Here is a 17,766-nt window from a genome sequence, read left to right on the forward strand (position 1 = left end):
GGGGCGGTCCATCTTCTTCCTCCCCTTCGCAATGGCTGGGCTGGTCCCGCCATTTTCTTCTTTCTTCATGGATGTCCTGGAGCTCTACGATCTCCAGATGGCGCACCTCACCCCCAATGCGGTGATGACATTGGCCATCTTCGCGCACCTGTGCGAGATGTTCATTGGGGTGCGCCCCTCTCTTCAGCTGTTCCGGTGGTTCTTCACCGTGCAGTCGGTGTCACCGCCGTCGGTGGTTGGCGGCTGCTACTTCCAGCCGCGGGGGCCGGTGTTGAACCGCTACATCCCCTGCGTCCTCCGCAAGAAGTGGGACGACTGGAAGAGCGACTGGTTCTACACCCCCCTCGCCAACGAAGCGCGCCTCCGACTTCCAAGCCAGCCCCCGGCGCAGGTCTCCAGCTGGCGGGCGCCGGTAGATCTGGGGGAGGACTACGACGCCGTCCTCGACCGCCTGGCGGGCCTGCGATCCCAGGGGCTCACCGGGGCCATGGTGTACGGCGATTACCTCCGTCGCCGGATTGCGCCGCTCCAACGGCGCGCCCGGAGCGCCTGGGAGTACACTGGGTCTGAAGACTACATGCGGACCCACCAGGGAGCCAGATGGGATTGGGCTCCCGAGGACTTCAAGATCGTGGTCCAAAGGGTGCTGAATCTTAGCTCCGTGGAGGCGTCTCGCATTCCTCAGGAGATCCTCCCCCTCTGCTGCGATCCCGACCGCGCCTCCATTCTAACCATTATGATGGGGGTCGGGGCCTCAGAGGAGAGAGCCCCTAAGGGCCACGACGGCGCGGGCGAGCGCCGCCGGGGGGAACAATCTGCCCCAGGAGGGGGTCGTGCTTCTGGGCCCCGCGTCGGGGGCTCGGGGAGCAGCCGCCCTGCCGACGCCCAGGGGAAGAGGAAGCTGGGAGGAACACCCCCCCCCATCTCCTCCCCGAGGGGGCGGGGCGGCGCGTGCCAGCAGTCGGCGCCCGGAGGGGGCCGCGCCGACGTCGCAGCTCGAGGGGGAGCGCAAGAAGAAAAGGCTCCGCAAGACGGGGGAGACGGAACCATGCCGGGGAAACCTGATTTCCCCTCCAAGGTGGTCATTCAACCGACCCCCTCGCAGGTTCGTCTTCACTCTCATTGCAACCATCTTTCTCCCAAAAGGAAGTTTTTTCTTACTCATTTTGTTCGTCTTCTGGTTTTTTCTTCTGCTTCAGCGATGTCCCGTCGCATTCCTCCCGCCACCCCAAGTCCGGCCAGTCCGAGGCCGAAGATCCAGCGGCCGCAGAGGAGCGGAGGCGAGAATCTGACCGGCGTGAAGCCGCAGACCGCCTTCGGGAAGCTGAAGAGGCCGCCCGGGAGGCCGCCCGGATTCGCCAAGCGGAGGAAGCTGCTCGGGAGGAGGCCGCCCGGGCTGAGGAAGCCGCTAAGGAGGTGGCCGCCCGGGCTCGCCAGGCTGAGGCAACAGCTGCTGCTGGCGCGTCAACTGGGCCCACTCCCTCGGGCAACCCTCAGGCGACAGCCTCCGGGGAGGCTCGCGACGAGGCCGCGGGCACATCGCCTGGGCCCACCTCCCCGGGCGACGCCCAGGATCAAACGGGTCCGGGGGACATCCCCGAGCCCAGCATGTCCTCCGGGGGGCCGAGCCGCATCGCCTTCTCTCCAAGGCGGCTCTTCTCCTCATCTTCCGTCGCCCCGCTGAGCGCCGAGCCCATTCTGCAGGCCTTGGCCGCCGCAAACACCGCGGTGCTAGATGGGTTCAGCGCCCAAGTGGAGGCCCTGCGCGCGGAACGAGCGGAGCTCGAGGCCGCATGGGCACGCGTTGAGGAGGGGCGGCGCTCGGTGGACGCCATGGTGGAGGTGGGCCGTAAAGCTCACCGCCGTCACGTCTCGGAGCTTGAAGCCCGGAAGGCGGCGCTGACGGAGATCGCTCGTGAGGTGGAGGAGGAGCGAGCGGCCGCCCTCATCGCTACCACCACGATGATTGAGGCGCAAGACGCCCTCCGCCTTCAAAACGCCAGCCGGGAGGCGGAGCTGAAAGAAAAGCTCGACGCCGCCCAGGGAGTCCTTGACTCCGCCGCTGCCCGAGAGCGGCGGGTAACAGAGACTGAGGCGGCGTCCCGGCGGCGCGAGGAGTCCCTTGAGGCCCGTGCTATGGCGCTGGAAGAACACGCCGGCGCCGTGGAGAAAGGCTTGACGGACCGCGAGGCCGCCGCTGCTCTCCGGGAGACGACGCTGGCGGCGCACGAGGCCGCCTGCGCCGAAGAGGAGTGCGCGCTCCGCCTCCGCGAGGACGCACTCGCTGAGCGGGAACGAGCTCTCGAGGAGGCTGAGGCCACGACCAAACGGCTGGCGGACAGCCTGTCCCTTCGCGAGGCGGCGCAGGAGGAGCAGGCGTGCCGCAATCTTGAATGCGTCCGCGCCGAGAGAGCCGCACTGGAGCAGCGGGCTGCTGATCTCGAGGCGCGGGAAAAGGAGCTGGACGCGAGGGCGCATATCGGTGGGGCGGCCGCGGGCGAAAGCGACTTAGCCGCCCGCCTCGCAGCTGCCGAACACACCGTCGCCGATATGCAGCGAGCGCTGGATTCCTCCACCGGGGAGGCCGAGGCCCTTCGCTTGGCGGGCGAGATTGGGCCCGACATGCTTTGGGATGCGGTCTCCCGCATGAAGCGCGCCGGTCGGCAAGCGGGCCTCTGGAAAGGCCAGACGACGGTGCCCCCCACCAATCTGGAAGGCCTCGCTCCGCACCTCAACAGGATGGCCTGGGTTCTCGAACAACTCCCCGAGGAGCTTGAGAAGACCATCAAGTCATCCTCGAGGGACCTCGCGCGGGGAGCGGTCGAACTCGTGCTGGCGAGCTACCAGGCCCGGGACCCCAACTTCTCTCCATGGATGGCGCTGGAGGAGTTCCCTCCTGGGACCGAGGACGACGCGCGCGCGCGGGTCGGGGATGCCGCCAACCACATCGTCCAAAGCTTCGAGGGGTCGGCCCCTCGGCTCGCGTTCGCCCCCAGCTCCAACGAGGAGGGCGACGCCAGCGGCGAGGACGACGGTGGCGACGGGGCCAGCGACCCGGGCGCATTGGAATGAGCCCCCAGGCCCCCGCCAATCTCCAATTTTTTCTTTTTCTTTCTTCTAAGGCCTTCATGCCTCTTTTTTGTACAAATTAACTTAATCTTGTTAAGGTCGGTGTAGTCGATGCACATCCGAAGCTTGCCGTTCGCCTTGGGAATGACCACCGGGTTCGCCAGCCACTCCGGATGGATGACTTCACGGATGAATCCGGCCTCCAGAAGTCTCGCCACCTCCTCGCGGATGAAGGCTTGACGTTCCGGGGCCTGCCGCCGCACTTTCTGCCGGACCGGCCTTGCGCCCGGCCGCACGGCGAGACGGTGCTCAATCACCTCCCTGGGGACCCCGGGCATGTCCGCTGGTCTCCAGGCGAAGACGTCAGCGTTTGCCCGCAGGAAGGAGACGAGCGCGTCTTCCTATTTGCCATCCAGAAGACCACCGATCCGTGTGGTCTTGGATGGGCCGTCGCCCAAGGCAACCTCCTTGACCGGGACCTCGTCGTATGTGGCAATCCGCTGCCTCGGGGCGGTGGGGGCGGAGGTGCCAAGCCTCTCGTCACCACCCTCGGGCTTGGTCGCAGCAGCGAGGTGGTCCGCGCGCTGCTCCATGCAAGCGAGCGCGACTTTAAGGTCGCCACGGACAGAGATGGGGCCACCGGGGCCCGGCATCTTCATCTGGAGGTAGGCGTAGTGGACCGCCGCCATAAACTTCACCAACGCGGGCCTCCCCAGGACCGCGTTGTAGGGCAGACCGAGGTCCGCCACATCGAAGTTCACCCGCTCCGTGCGGAAGTTGGCTGATCCACCGAAGGTGACCGGTAGGTCGATGTGACCTAACGGCCATGTGTGCCCCGGCGTCACACCGACGATCGGTTGAGACGGCTGGAGCACCATCCCCGGGGCCTTGATAGCATCAAAGGCCGCAGGGGAAAGGATGTTGAGAGCCGCTCCTCCATCTATGAGGACACGCCCCAACTTCACATTGCAGATGGTGGGGGAAACCACCATCGCAATCTGCCCTCCCCGGGCAACGCACGGTGGGTGGTCGGTCTGGTCAAAGGTGAGGGCCACCTCCGACCACCGCGCCCGACGCGTCGCCTCATGAGTAGGGGCCGCGGCCAGAAGCTCTCGCTTCATAGCCTTGAAGCTCCGGCGAGAAACGTGAGCACACGCTCCCCCGTCGACAGTGGCAATGGTGGCCCCAGGTTCTTGGAAACCTAGGTCATCATCACCGTCATCGGGGTCAACGGCGGGGGCCTTTTGTCTGGCCTCACTTCGCCGTTTAACGGAGGGAACTGCCGCGGACTTGCCCTCACGGCGTTCCTGCCTCCTGTCCTCCTCCCACTTCCTCGTTCGCTCAGCCAAATTTTTGACTGCGCGACAGTCCGCGAGACCGTGGAGGGAGGTGTTGTGGACGGAGCACCACTTGCTGGCTGGGCGCTCCCGGCTGGGAGTACCAGCCTCTTTCTTTTTGTCGCTCGCAGGCCTCCCCTTTCGGGTGGCCCGCGGAGCGCCCTCGACGGCGAGGACGTGCCCCTCGTCGCCGGAATGGGCCGACCTTTTCTTCCTCCTCCTGTCACGCCGCCCTGTCTGAGCGGCGGATCCGGGGGCGGCCGAAGCTGCCACACCGGAACCGGAGGGGTTCCAGGTCCAGGCCTCCTCCTTACGAGCCACTCGGTCCGCGAGCTGAAAAAGCTCTGCGGTAGTCTGGGGCTCTTTGGAGGCAATCTTTTCGAGCATGCGGTTGTGCCGCACACCCCCCCTGAACGCGTAGATCACCGCGTGTGCAGGGATGCAAGGTATAGTATTGCGGACTTGGCAGAAACGCTGAATGTACGAGCGAAGGGATTCATCATCCCCTCGCTGTACTGCGTGCAAGTCCGCTTCTTCACCTGGGCGTGGATAGGTGCCTTGAAAGTTCATGGTGAACTGCTGGCACAGATCCTCCCAGGAGTGGACCGACGCGGGTGGCAAGTTCATTAGCCAACCCCGTGCCTGTCCCTTCAGGGCCATGGGAAAGAAATTCGCCATGACCCTGTCGTCTCCCCCAGCGGCCTCGATCCCGGTCGTATAGACCTGGAGAAACTCGGTGGGGTTGACGCTCCCATCGTACTTCTCGGTGATGGTGGGCCGGAACCTTGGGGGCCAACGGACATTCCGAAGACTCGCCACAAAGGCTCTACAGCCAACACCACCGGCCGGGGGCACAGAGGGCTGATCCTCACGTCCATGTCGAGGTGACACTCTGGACGAGGAGGCGCCCTCCGTTGCACGGGGAGTACGCCGGCTATTACGCCGGCGCTCGATGTTGAGGCGGGCATCCGGCTCCCCATGCTGATCCTCCCGAGTCGAAGGTGTCGACGAGGGAGTGGCAGCCGAATGCCGTGCAGCCGCCGCCGCTCGCCGCGCCCTCCGCCTTGATGACACGGAACCGGTGGTGGCGGCGCCGGAAGTCTTGGTGGTGGCGGACCGTCCACCAGTGTCACGCCCAGAAATTCCCGAATAGAATTCCAAGCAGAATGTGTATTAAAACCCCCCGTCCAGGACCAGCCGGGGTACACAAACGACAATGTTGACATACAGATCCACGTCTTACAAACATTATAAAGGTCTTACAGAAATGCAGCGGAAAACAAAAGATAACTGGAGCTAATCCTTGACTTGAACTGCAGCGGGAACACCACTCCACAGGCATCCTCGACGGCACGGACGAAGCCTACTCCTCGGGGAAACCTTCATCTGACACATACCCGTCCTCTGGGGTTGGGAAAAGTAGAGCAAGACTGAGTACTACCCACTGTACTCAGCAAGTCATACCGGAATAGGGGTATGATGCAGGGAATTAACAAAGAAGAGCTAGAGTGGTTCATTTGCATAAATACTGGCATTTATAAACAGAAATTGAGTGCGAAAACGGTTGTAATAATTAAGCAGTATTAAACATCCGCTGTCCAACGCTAACCCACGTTGCGACAGGCCCAACCATCCACCTAAACTATCCAAATTCAACAGATTACACTAGGGTGAGACTAATCACGGTGAATCTGGTTGACCGCCCATAACCGCGGGCACGGCTATTCGAATAGTTTTACTCTGATCAGAGGTGTATAACTGTACCCACAAGACACAGCCCCACGACACGTTTCCGTGCGCCGACATGCCACCACGACATACCGGAAAGAGGCCGTGACAGGACCCTTCGCATAACCCCCTCTAGCCAAGCACACCACACCTCAGGTTTCACCCCCGTCCCCAGCGGGCGACGGGCAGTCCCCTCTCGTGCCTAGGTGAATCCGGAAGCGACAGAGGCCGTCGCAGGGCCCGCCCCGCTCCATCACGCCCACCCTTGCCTGGATGCGTCGACTAGAGGAAAGCTACACTACAAGCCCAGCCGTTGCCCACGCTGGCTTGTGGTAAGTACGATAAATTCTTCCAGGGCATCCCGCGAACCGGTCCTTAACTGCCATGGGTGCGACTAGCAAAACCATGCACCCACAGCCCACCATGTGGTTCATTTTATTTAACCAACACCAGCGCGGTGGTATTAAACCAACATTATCATATAAACCTATAGTCTAGGTTTTAAATGAGATCCCCAATGTGTGCTAGTTGAACTAAGCATGGCTAAGCAATTCCTAGTCCAAAGTCTAATCATGTTATAACCCAAGCTAACAAAGGAGCATGATATCCAAAAGCATGGCTGTAACAATAGGTATCCATCCCATAGTGATATTATAAAACAATGCAATATTTGAAAGAAAACAATAGAGCATTTGCAATACAGGATCAACATGTTCAAGTGACAAGCATGACTTGCCTTGCTCTGCTGCTGGAGGGACCTCGGCGACTATCTCGAAGTACACCGGAGCGTCGGAGGGATCGGAATCTAGCGACATACAAAGCAAACATTGCAAACAGGCTATAAGACTACTGAAACAGAGAACAAAACCATTTTTAATGGATTCTACACATTTTTCTTGATTTACTGAGACTTGAATGGGATTAAACGGAGCTCGGATGAATTAGATATGAATTTTAGAAGATTCACTGTGTTTATTACTATAAAAGAAATCCTTAAATAATTTATTGCGCAATATTAACCAGGGCTGACGTCAGCGAGGGGGCGCGGCGCCGACAGGCGGGGCCCACCGGTCAGCGACCGGGAGAGAGAGAAAGGGGGTAGCGGCGCGCGGGCCCACGGGTCAGCGGCACGGGGGAAAGGAGGGGCGGCGGCGCCACGTGGCGGCCGAACCGACGGCCCTGATCTACCCAAGGGTAGATCGGACGGCGGCGGGACCTCGCGGCCGGGGCGCGCGGGCGCGGCGCGAGACGGCGGCGACCATGGCGCCGGCGGCGCGGCGCTCACACGGCGGCGGCGCGCATGCGGCAGCGGCGCAAGGCGGCGACCGACGGCGACCGACCGGCGGCGGGGAGCGGCGGCTAGAGGAGGAGCGGCGGCTACGCGGCTAAGCGGCGCGCACGCGGCTACACGGTACGGGGAAAAGGAGAAAGAGGAGGGGGAAGCCTCACCGACAACGGTCGACGACGGCGGCCGACGGAGGACGACGACGACGGCGGGACGAGCTCCGGAACCTCCTAACGAACAAAAGGAGAGGGATTAGAGAGAGAGGAAAGAGCGTGGGAGGGCGAGAGCGCCGGCCGAAGGCGGCGGCCATGGCGCCACTTGCCGGCACACGACGGGGATGGGTCTCCGGCGGCGAACCTCGACGGGGAAGGGGCGGCCGAGGTAGATCTCGACCCCGCGAAGCTAACGGCGGCGACGGCGCGAGACGGCGACGAGCCTAGCGGCGGCTAGCGGCGGCCGGAGTAGCAAAAGCGGCGGCGGCGGGTGGTTGCACGGCGCGGAGGCGATGGGGAGCTCGGGAGAGATCGGCGAAATGGGGAAAAAGCGAGAGAGGAGGACGGCGATGCTTAAAAAGGGGGAGAGGGAGCCGGACGTGGCCGGGAGCGGCGGGATTCGACGGCCGACGTGGGGGAGTGGGGAGGAGAGAGAGGCGGGATTCGGTTTTCGAATCCCGGCCATCTCGGGCGCGGGCGCGAACGGGAGGGAGAGGGGAAAGGGCGCGGGAGACGCGGCGCACGCGCGGGCGTGGCCGACGTGGCCCGGAAGAGACGGAGGCGTGGGCGCGGCGGCGGTTTCGGCGCGGCGGCGCGCCGGGATCGGCGGGAGGTGGGGGAAGGACCCGACAGGTGGGCCCCACCTGTCGGCGACCCCGAGAGAGGAGGCGGGCGGCGGCTGCCAGACTGGGCCCTCGGCCTGCGGCCGGCCCAGCAAGGAGGAGGGGGAGGAAGGAGGGGAATGGGCCGGCGGCCCATCCGAAAAGAAAAAAGGAGGGAAAAAGGGAGGGAAAAGAAAAAGAAAAAAAAGAAAAGGGTTTTCCTTGGAATTAAAAATTGCACTTTAGTGATTTTTAATTGGTTAAAATTATTTCTAGAGCTCTGAAAATTCCACTAAAAATCCTGTTAATGCATTTCGACATGTAGAATTCAAGAAAAATTCCACATGTCAAATCCGATTATTATTTGCATTGTTTTCTTAGGGTTTTATCCTGATTTCCTCTGCATTTTCTTGGGGTCATTTGTAATTTACAATTTGGCTTGGGAGGAAAACTTCGGGGTGTGACAAACCTACCCCCCTTAAACGGAATCTCGGCCCCGAGATTCGGAGGAGCTGGTGAAGAGGTACGGATGGGCGGCTTTCAACTCATCTTCCCTTTCCCAGGTCGCTTCTTCTTCCGAATGATGACTCCACTGAACTCGGCAAAACCGGGTGACCTTGTTTCTGGTTCTCCTTTCACTGGTATCAAGTATGCGAACCGGCTTCTCCACATATGTCAGGTCCTCCTGGATATCGATGTGTTCCGAATCAGCCTGTTCTTCAGGTACCCTTAAACACTTCTTTAATTGGGACACGTGGAACACGTCATGGATGCCGATCATATTGGATGGAAGTTCTAGCTGATAAGCAACTTCTCCCCTTCGTTCCAAGATTCTGTATGGTCCCACGAAGCGTGGTGCCAACTTGCCTTTCGTCTGGAAACGGTGTACTCCCCGGAGCGGAGTGACACGAAGATACACGTAGTCTCCGGCCTCAAAAGTTAGCTCCCTTCGACGGTTATCCGCGTAGCTCTTCTGTCGAGACTGAGCAATCCTCAATCTCTCCCTGATGATTCTGACTTTCTCTTCTGCTCCCGCTAATACTTCTGTTCCGAACAGTTGACGTTCGCCTGTCTGATCCCAGAAAAGAGGTGTGCGGCACTTCCGGCCGTATAGAGCTTCAAACGGTGCCATCTGTAAACTGGCCTGGTAGCTGTTGTTATACGAGAATTCCGCATATGGTAAGCTTTTGTCCCAGGCTCCACCAAAATCAAGAGCGCAAGCTCTCAACATATCCTCCAAGATTTGATTGACACGCTCGGTCTGACCATCAGTTTGCGGGTGATAGGCCGTGCTGAAGTTTAAACGGGTCCCCAATTCTTCCTGCAGCTTCTGCCAGAACTTTGAGGTGAACTGACTACCTCGGTCGGATACTATCTTCTTGGGTACCCCATGCAAACACATGATCCTTGCGAGGTACAATTCTGCCAATCTCTTTCCCGTATAGGTGGTATGTACTGGTATAAAGTGAGCCACCTTAGTGAGTCGATCCACGACTACCCAGATTGAATCGTGACCCGATGATGTCCGGGGCAGTCCTGTTATAAAGTCCATTCCAATCTCCTCCCATTTCCATTCCGGGATTTGAAGAGGTTGGAGTAAACCTGCTGGTCTTTGGTGCTCTGCTTTCACTCGTTGGCAAACATCGCAGAGTGCGACGAATTCAGCTATTTCTCTCCTCATGCTGACCCACCAAAATTTTTCCTTGAGGTCTTGATACATTTTAGTGCTGCCTGGATGAATGGAGTACTGGGTCTGATGAGCTTCGGTGAGTATCAGATCCTTCAATTCCTTGTCGTCCGGTACACACAATCTTTCTCCCATCCAGATTGTGCCATGCTCATCCTCAAGGAAATCCCGAGCCTTTCCGACTCTCATGTTCTTTTTCAGTTCTGCTATTTCCGGATCATTTACTTGAGCGGCTCTAACTTGATCCACGAGCGTAGGCCGTGCCTCCAGAGCGGCTACGAACCCGTGTTCAACAATTCCCATGTTGAGATGTTCAAGCTCCTGTCGCAATTCCTCACACATGCCCTCGATGCATAGAGCAGTGCAGTAACTTTTCCGGCTTAAAGCGTCTGCCACCACATTGGCTTTACCCGGGTGGTAGTGAATACTCATGTCATAGTCTTTGATTAGTTCCAACCATCTTCGTTGTCGAAGGTTTAGGTCTGGTTGGGTGAAGATGTATTTCAGACTTTTATGGTCCGTATATACTTCGCAGCGGTTGCCGATCAGATAGTGCCTCCAGATCTTCAAAGCATGGACCACTGCTGCCAATTCCAAGTCATGAGTTGGATAATTTCCTTCGTGTGGACGCAACTGCCGCGAGGCATATGCAACCACTCTGCCCTCTTGCATTAGGACACATCCAAGTCCGTGACGGGATGCATCGCAATAGACTTGGAAGTCTTTCGTCTGGTCGGGCAGGATCAAAACCGGTGCGGATACTAATTTCCTTTTGAGCTCCTCAAAGCTCTTGTCGCACTCAGCTGTCCATTTAAACTTCTCGTCTTTCTTAAGCAACTGAGTCATGGGTCGGGCGATTCTTGAGAAGTTTTCGATGAAACGACGGTAATAACCAGCCAGTCCTAGAAAACTTCGAATCTGCGACACTGTCTTCGGTGGGGTCCACTTGGTAACTGACTCCACGTTCGATGGATCAACTGCTACACCCTGAGCTGTAATGACATGGCCCAGAAATTTGACTTCCGTCAACCAGAAGTCACACTTGCTGAACTTGGCGTATAGCTGGTGCTCCTTCAACTTCTCGAGTACTAGACGGAGATGTTGTTCATGTTCTTCCTCGGACTTTGAATAGATAAGAATGTCGTCGATGAATACCACAACAAACTTGTCCAGAAATTCCATGAACACTTTGTTCATCAGATTCATGAAGAATGCGGGTGCGTTAGTAAGTCCGAAGGACATAACCGTGCACTCATATAGCCCGTACCGAGTGGTGAAGGCCGTCTTCGGAATATCCTCTTCCCGGATTCTCAACTGGTGGTAGCCTGATCGCAGGTCTATCTTAGAGAACACTTTAGCTCCTTTCAGTTGATCAAATAAATCGTCGATTCGCGGCAAAGGATATTTATTCTTGATTGTGACCTCGTTAAGTGCGCGATAATCGACGCACATCCTCTTTGTCTTATCCTTTTTCTCCACAAAAATGACCGGAGCGCCCCAAGGTGAAGTGCTTGGTCGTATGTACCCTTTCTGCAGCTGTTCATCAACTTGCTTCTTGACCTCCGCTAATTCGTTGGCCGCCATTCTGTACGGTCTCTTATAGATTGGAGCGGTTCCTGGTGCCAAATCAATCCGGAATTCAATCTCCCTCTTGGGTGGCATGGTGGTGAGGTCTTCGGGGAACACCTCTGGATACTCGCAGACTATGGGTATGTCCTCCAATTTTCTCAAGTTCTTCTCTTCGGCGTCCACTGGGATTTCCGTCTCAATCTGATTCAACGAGGCTCCTTTCTTTGGCGAGACTAGAGATTTGTACACCACGGTTTCTCCTTTCTCATTGGTCAGGGTGACTGTGCGATTCGCACAATCAATGACCCCCTTAAACTTGGTCAGCCAATCCATCCCAAGAATGACATCTAGGTCTTTGGATTCGAGAAGAATGAGGTTGGCTAGAAACGGTGACCTTTGAATTTCTATTGTTATAGAAGGGCTGAATTGAACCGAAGTGGAGCTATTCCCTGGGGTATGAACCCGCATTGGTGTGCTAAGTTCCTCTCTTATTAACCCATGCATCCCGACAAATTTCTTGGAGATGAAAGAATGCGTTGCACCAGAATCAAAAAGTACTGTTGCAGGGATTGAGTTAACAGGAAACGTACCCAGTACGACCTCTGGTGCTGCTTGTGCCTCCTCCGCAGATGCGTGGTTGACACGAGCCTGGATAAACCTTGGTCCGGCACGCCTGGGCTTCGGGCATTTGTCAGCGAAGTGGCCAAGCTCGCCACAGTTGAAGCAGGACCCTGGTTTTGCTCCCGTCTCCTTCTTGGCTTGTGCGGGCTGGCCTGACTGTGCCGGTGCCATCGGTGGGCGTGGAGCTGTACCGCGGTTGGGCTGACTTCCATGGTGATTCTGGCTGCCACTGGAGCCCTGGTGGAAGTTGCTGGGGTTGAACGGGCGGTGTTGACGAACAATCATGGTGGTAGGTCCACCCTGTTGCCCGGGAGTGAAGCGCGACCTCTGGTGACTTTCCTGGGGTGCCCTGAACTGAGCGGCCTTCCTCTTCCTGTCCATCTTGTTGCGTTGATTCTCCTGGCGGATTGCCTTGTCAACCAGCCTCTCAAAGTCGGCGTAGTCCCCAGATATCAGTTGGTTGGTCAGCTCGTCATCCAGACCCGCCATGAACTTCTCCTGCTTCTCGGCGTCGGTGCGGACATCCTCTGGTGCATATCGCGCGAGGCGATTGAACTCATGGAGGTACTCTGTCACAGTCCTGTTGCCCTGATGGAGCGCCCGGAATTCCCTCTTCTTTTGTGCCACGACCCCGTCTGGCACCTGTGCCTTCCTGAAGCTACGGCAGAACTCTGCCCACGTGACTTCAGTACCCGGTGGGCGGGTGGCCATGTGGTTGTCCCACCAAGCTGACGCGGGACCCTGAAGCTGGTGTGTGGCGAAAGCGACCTTCTCCTGATCATTGCACTGCAGGAGATTCAGCTTCTTCTCTATCGCATGGAGCCAGTCATTTGCCTCCATAGGGTTGGTGGTGCTGGAGAAGGTGGGTGGCCTGACACGTAGAAACTCCGGCAACTTGGACTGAGGGGGAGGGGGACCAAACTGCTGGTGCTGCTGTTCGGCGTGCTGCATCATCCTCTGGTGCATCTGCTGGTGCTGCTGCTGCATCTGCTGCATCATGGCTGCCATCATCTGAGTCTGATGTGCCATAACTTGGGCAAGGGTCGGATTCTCGGGAAGTGGTGGCGGACCATTGCCAGAATCACTGTTGGGGTGCACACCATCCACGCGTTCTTCGCCGTTGCTGCCCTCGCCTGTCGTGCGGTTGCCAGTCCTGGTGTAAACCATCTGGAGGGAAGAGCAGACGGGGAAGAGAAGAAAAACAGATGCTCAAGAACTAAGCTTTATTATATAGGAATTAAAACTGCAATTGTTCTGATCTGAATTAAAAACACTTAAAAAGAGCAAACAAAAATCCTTATTAAGACAGCCATATCATAGGCACATGATATCGACCGTCAACTGACCCCAAACAAGCAACCTAAACACACAAACTAACAAGCAGAAACTAGACAATCGATAAACTAATGGGAAAACGAGCCTAATGCTCGGAACGGCTCCTGCGGTCGGTGGAGTCGAAAGCGTCCTCCTGCTCGTCACCTGGTCCCTCTGAACGACTCCTGGAGCCTGACAGATCAGTCTCGCCGCTGCCACTGGGAGTAGCGGACAACCAACCTCCGGTACCACTGGCTGGACCTCTGGCGGCTGATGCTGGAGCGAAGGAGAGAGTGAACGCGGGAGCTGGAGCTGGAGCTGGAGCTGGAGGAACTGCGGGAACTGCCGGAGCTGCGGGCGGAACTGGAGGTGCTGCGGGAGCTGCTGGTGGAGGTGGGTTCCTGGGCGCAAGCTGGATGCGCACGGGTGCAGTCGTCCTCTTACGGGGCGTAGTGCGGATCCGGACTCCTCCTGGTGCTGGAAGACCCTTCAACTGAGCATTCTCCTTCTTCAGGCGCGCTATCTCGTCCTTCAGAGCGACGATCCTCATGAGCTTCCCATCATTCAAGGCCTTGGTCGCCTTGTGCAGGTCCGAGTGCATCCGGTCCAATCCCCTCATCACAGCACACATGTGACCGAAGGTGGTGTCGTTCTCGCCAGCTGTCGGACGGAAGGAGCTGACGCCATCACCATGGGCTCGACGGGGGTGGTAGCGGTACGCCGTGTCGTGGAAGATGTAGTCGTGGCGCTCCCGTAGTCTGGCCATCATCAAGTAGGCTGCCTCCTGACAGGCGTGATCTGCTGTGCCTCCAGATGCCTCGACCGCCATGTTAGCGAGGCAAGTCCCCACGTAACCATGGACCTCCAAGCGGACACGGTGAGGAAGCTCGCCACTGAGCGGCGGAATCGTCGTGTACTCCGGCGCGTCGGGGTAGCCCACCACCAGGGTCATGCGTGCCAACTCTGCCACGAAATCAATCATGCCTTCTCCGCGGTGGTTGGGTGGGTGACCGGCCATCTAGAGAAGACAAAGGAGTAGGATCAATGCATGCTCAAATCCAAATTTAAATAAAGCAATAAAGACTCAAATAAAGGAATCAAATAAGAGCAAAATTTTATGCATAGATCATTTTACATGAGAGCGAATAAATAAGACAGACTCACATAACGATAAAATAATGGGAAATTAGATACATAATAATAATAACGAACAAAGCATAAACACCTTGCAACCCATGTTACCGGGCTAGGACCTAATGCATTTCACCCCTCAAACCCCAACTGACTGACGAATAAATCCCAATAATTTTACTAAAACCCTAGACTGACTCGTTTTGAAAAACTCACTTTAAACGAGCGACCAAGATTTTTCCCTTGAACCACAAGAACAGATCCCCATTTTCCCGGAACAAATCCAATTGCAAAGAGCATATGCAATGAAAAGGATTCAGAGGGCTCTTAGGTCTTTCCATTTGGCTTGTCCTACGGTCAAGGTCGGCTCTGATACCAACTTGTCACGCCCAGAAATTCCCGAATAGAATTCCAAGCAGAATGTGTATTAAAACCCCCCGTCCAGGACCAGCCGGGGTACACAAACGACAATGTTGACATACAGATCCACGTCTTACAAACATTATAAAGGTCTTACAGAAATGCAGCGGAAAACAAAAGATAACTGGAGCTAATCCTTGACTTGAACTGCAGCGGGAACACCACTCCACAGGCATCCTCGACGGCACGGACGAAGCCTACTCCTCGGGGAAACCTTCATCTGACACATACCCGTCCTCTGGGGTTGGGAAAAGTAGAGCAAGACTGAGTACTACCCACTGTACTCAGCAAGTCATACCGGAATAGGGGTATGATGCAGGGAATTAACAAAGAAGAGCTAGAGTGGTTCATTTGCATAAATACTGGCATTTATAAACAGAAATTGAGTGCGAAAACGGTTGTAATAATTAAGCAGTATTAAACATCCGCTGTCCAACGCTAACCCACGTTGCGACAGGCCCAACCATCCACCTAAACTATCCAAATTCAACAGATTACACTAGGGTGAGACTAATCACGGTGAATCTGGTTGACCGCCCATAACCGCGGGCACGGCTATTCGAATAGTTTTACTCTGATCAGAGGTGTACAACTGTACCCACAAGACACAGCCCCACGACACGTTTCCGTGCGCCGACATGCCACCACGACATACCGGAAAGAGGCCGTGACAGGACCCTTCGCATAACCCCCTCTAGCCAAGCACACCACACCTCAGGTTTCACCCCCGTCCCCAGCGGGCGACGGGCAGTCCCCTCTCGTGCCTAGGTGAATCCGGAAGCGACAGAGGCCGTCGCAGGGCCCGCCCCGCTCCATCACGCCCACCCTTGCCTGGATGCGTCGACTAGAGGAAAGCTACACTACAAGCCCAGCCGTTGCCCACGCTGGCTTGTGGTAAGTACGATAAATTCTTCCAGGGCATCCCGCGAACCGGTCCTTAACTACCATGGGTGCGACTAGCAAAACCATGCACCCACAGCCCACCATGTGGTTCATTTTATTTAACCAACACCAGCGCGGTGGTATTAAACCAACATTATCATATAAACCTATAGTCTAGGTTTTAAATGAGATCCCCAATGTGTGCTAGTTGAACTAAGCATGGCTAAGAAATTCCTAGTCCAAAGTCTAATCATGTTATAACCCAAGCTAACAAAGGAGCATGATATCCAAAAGCATGGCTGTAACAATAGGTATCCATCCCATAGTGATATTATAAAACAATGCAATATTTGAAAGAAAACAATAGAGCATTTGCAATACAGGATCAACATGTTCAAGTGACAAGCATGACTTGCCTTGCTCTGCTGCTGGAGGGACCTCGGCGACTATCTCGAAGTACACCGGAGCGTCGGAGGGATCGGAATCTAGCGACATACAAAGCAAACATTGCAAACAGGCTATAAGACTACTGAAACAGAGAACAAAACCATTTTTAATGGATTCTACACATTTTTCTTGATTTACTGAGACTTGAATGGGATTAAACGGAGCTCGGATGAATTAGATATGAATTTTAGAAGATTCACTGTGTTTATTACTATAAAAGAAATCCTTAAATAATTTATTGCGCAATATTAACCAGGGCTGACGTCAGCGAGGGGGCGCGGCGCCGACAGGCGGGGCCCACCGGTCAGCGACCGGGAGAGAGAGAAAGGGGGTAGCGGCGCGCGGGCCCACGGGTCAGCGGCACGGGGGAAAGGAGGGGCGGCGGCGCCACGTGGCGGCCGAACCGACGGCCCTGATCTACCCAAGGGTAGATCGGACGGCGGCGGGACCTCGCGGCCGGGGCGCGCGGGCGCGGCGCGAGACGGCGGCGACCATGGCGCCGGCGGCGCGGCGCTCACACGGCGGCGGCGCGCATGCGGCAGCGGCGCAAGGCGGCGACCGACGGCGACCGACCGGCGGCGGGGAGCGGCGGCTAGAGGAGGAGCGGCGGCTACGCGGCTAAGCGGCGCGCACGCGGCTACACGGTACGGGGAAAAGGAGAAAGAGGAGGGGGAAGCCTCACCGACAACGGTCGACGACGGCGGCCGACGGAGGACGACGACGACGGCGGGACGAGCTCCGGAACCTCCTAACGAACAAAAGGAGAGGGATTAGAGAGAGAGGAAAGAGCGTGGGAGGGCGAGAGCGCCGGCCGAAGGCGGCGGCCATGGCGCCACTTGCCGGCACACGACGGGGATGGGTCTCCGGCGGCGAACCTCGACGGGGAAGGGGCGGCCGAGGTAGATCTCGACCCCGCGAAGCTAACGGCGGCGACGGCGCGAGACGGCGACGAGCCTAGCGGCGGCTAGCGGCGGCCGGAGTAGCAAAAGCGGCGGCGGCGGGTGGTTGCACGGCGCGGAGGCGATGGGGAGCTCGGGAGAGATCGGCGAAATGGGGAAAAAGCGAGAGAGGAGGACGGCGATGCTTAAAAAGGGGGAGAGGGAGCCGGACGTGGCCGGGAGCGGCGGGATTCGACGGCCGACGTGGGGGAGTGGGGAGGAGAGAGAGGCGGGATTCGGTTTTCGAATCCCGGCCATCTCGGGCGCGGGCGCGAACGGGAGGGAGAGGGGAAAGGGCGCGGGAGACGCGGCGCACGCGCGGGCGTGGCCGACGTGGCCCGGAAGAGACGGAGGCGTGGGCGCGGCGGCGGTTTCGGCGCGGCGGCGCGCCGGGATCGGCGGGAGGTGGGGGAAGGACCCGACAGGTGGGCCCCACCTGTCGGCGACCCCGAGAGAGGAGGCGGGCGGCGGCTGCCAGACTGGGCCCTCGGCCTGCGGCCGGCCCAGCAAGGAGGAGGGGGAGG

This window comes from Oryza sativa, chromosome 7, assembly GCF_034140825.1.
Source record: "Oryza sativa Japonica Group chromosome 7, ASM3414082v1".
NCBI lineage: Eukaryota > Viridiplantae > Streptophyta > Magnoliopsida > Poales > Poaceae > Oryza > Oryza sativa.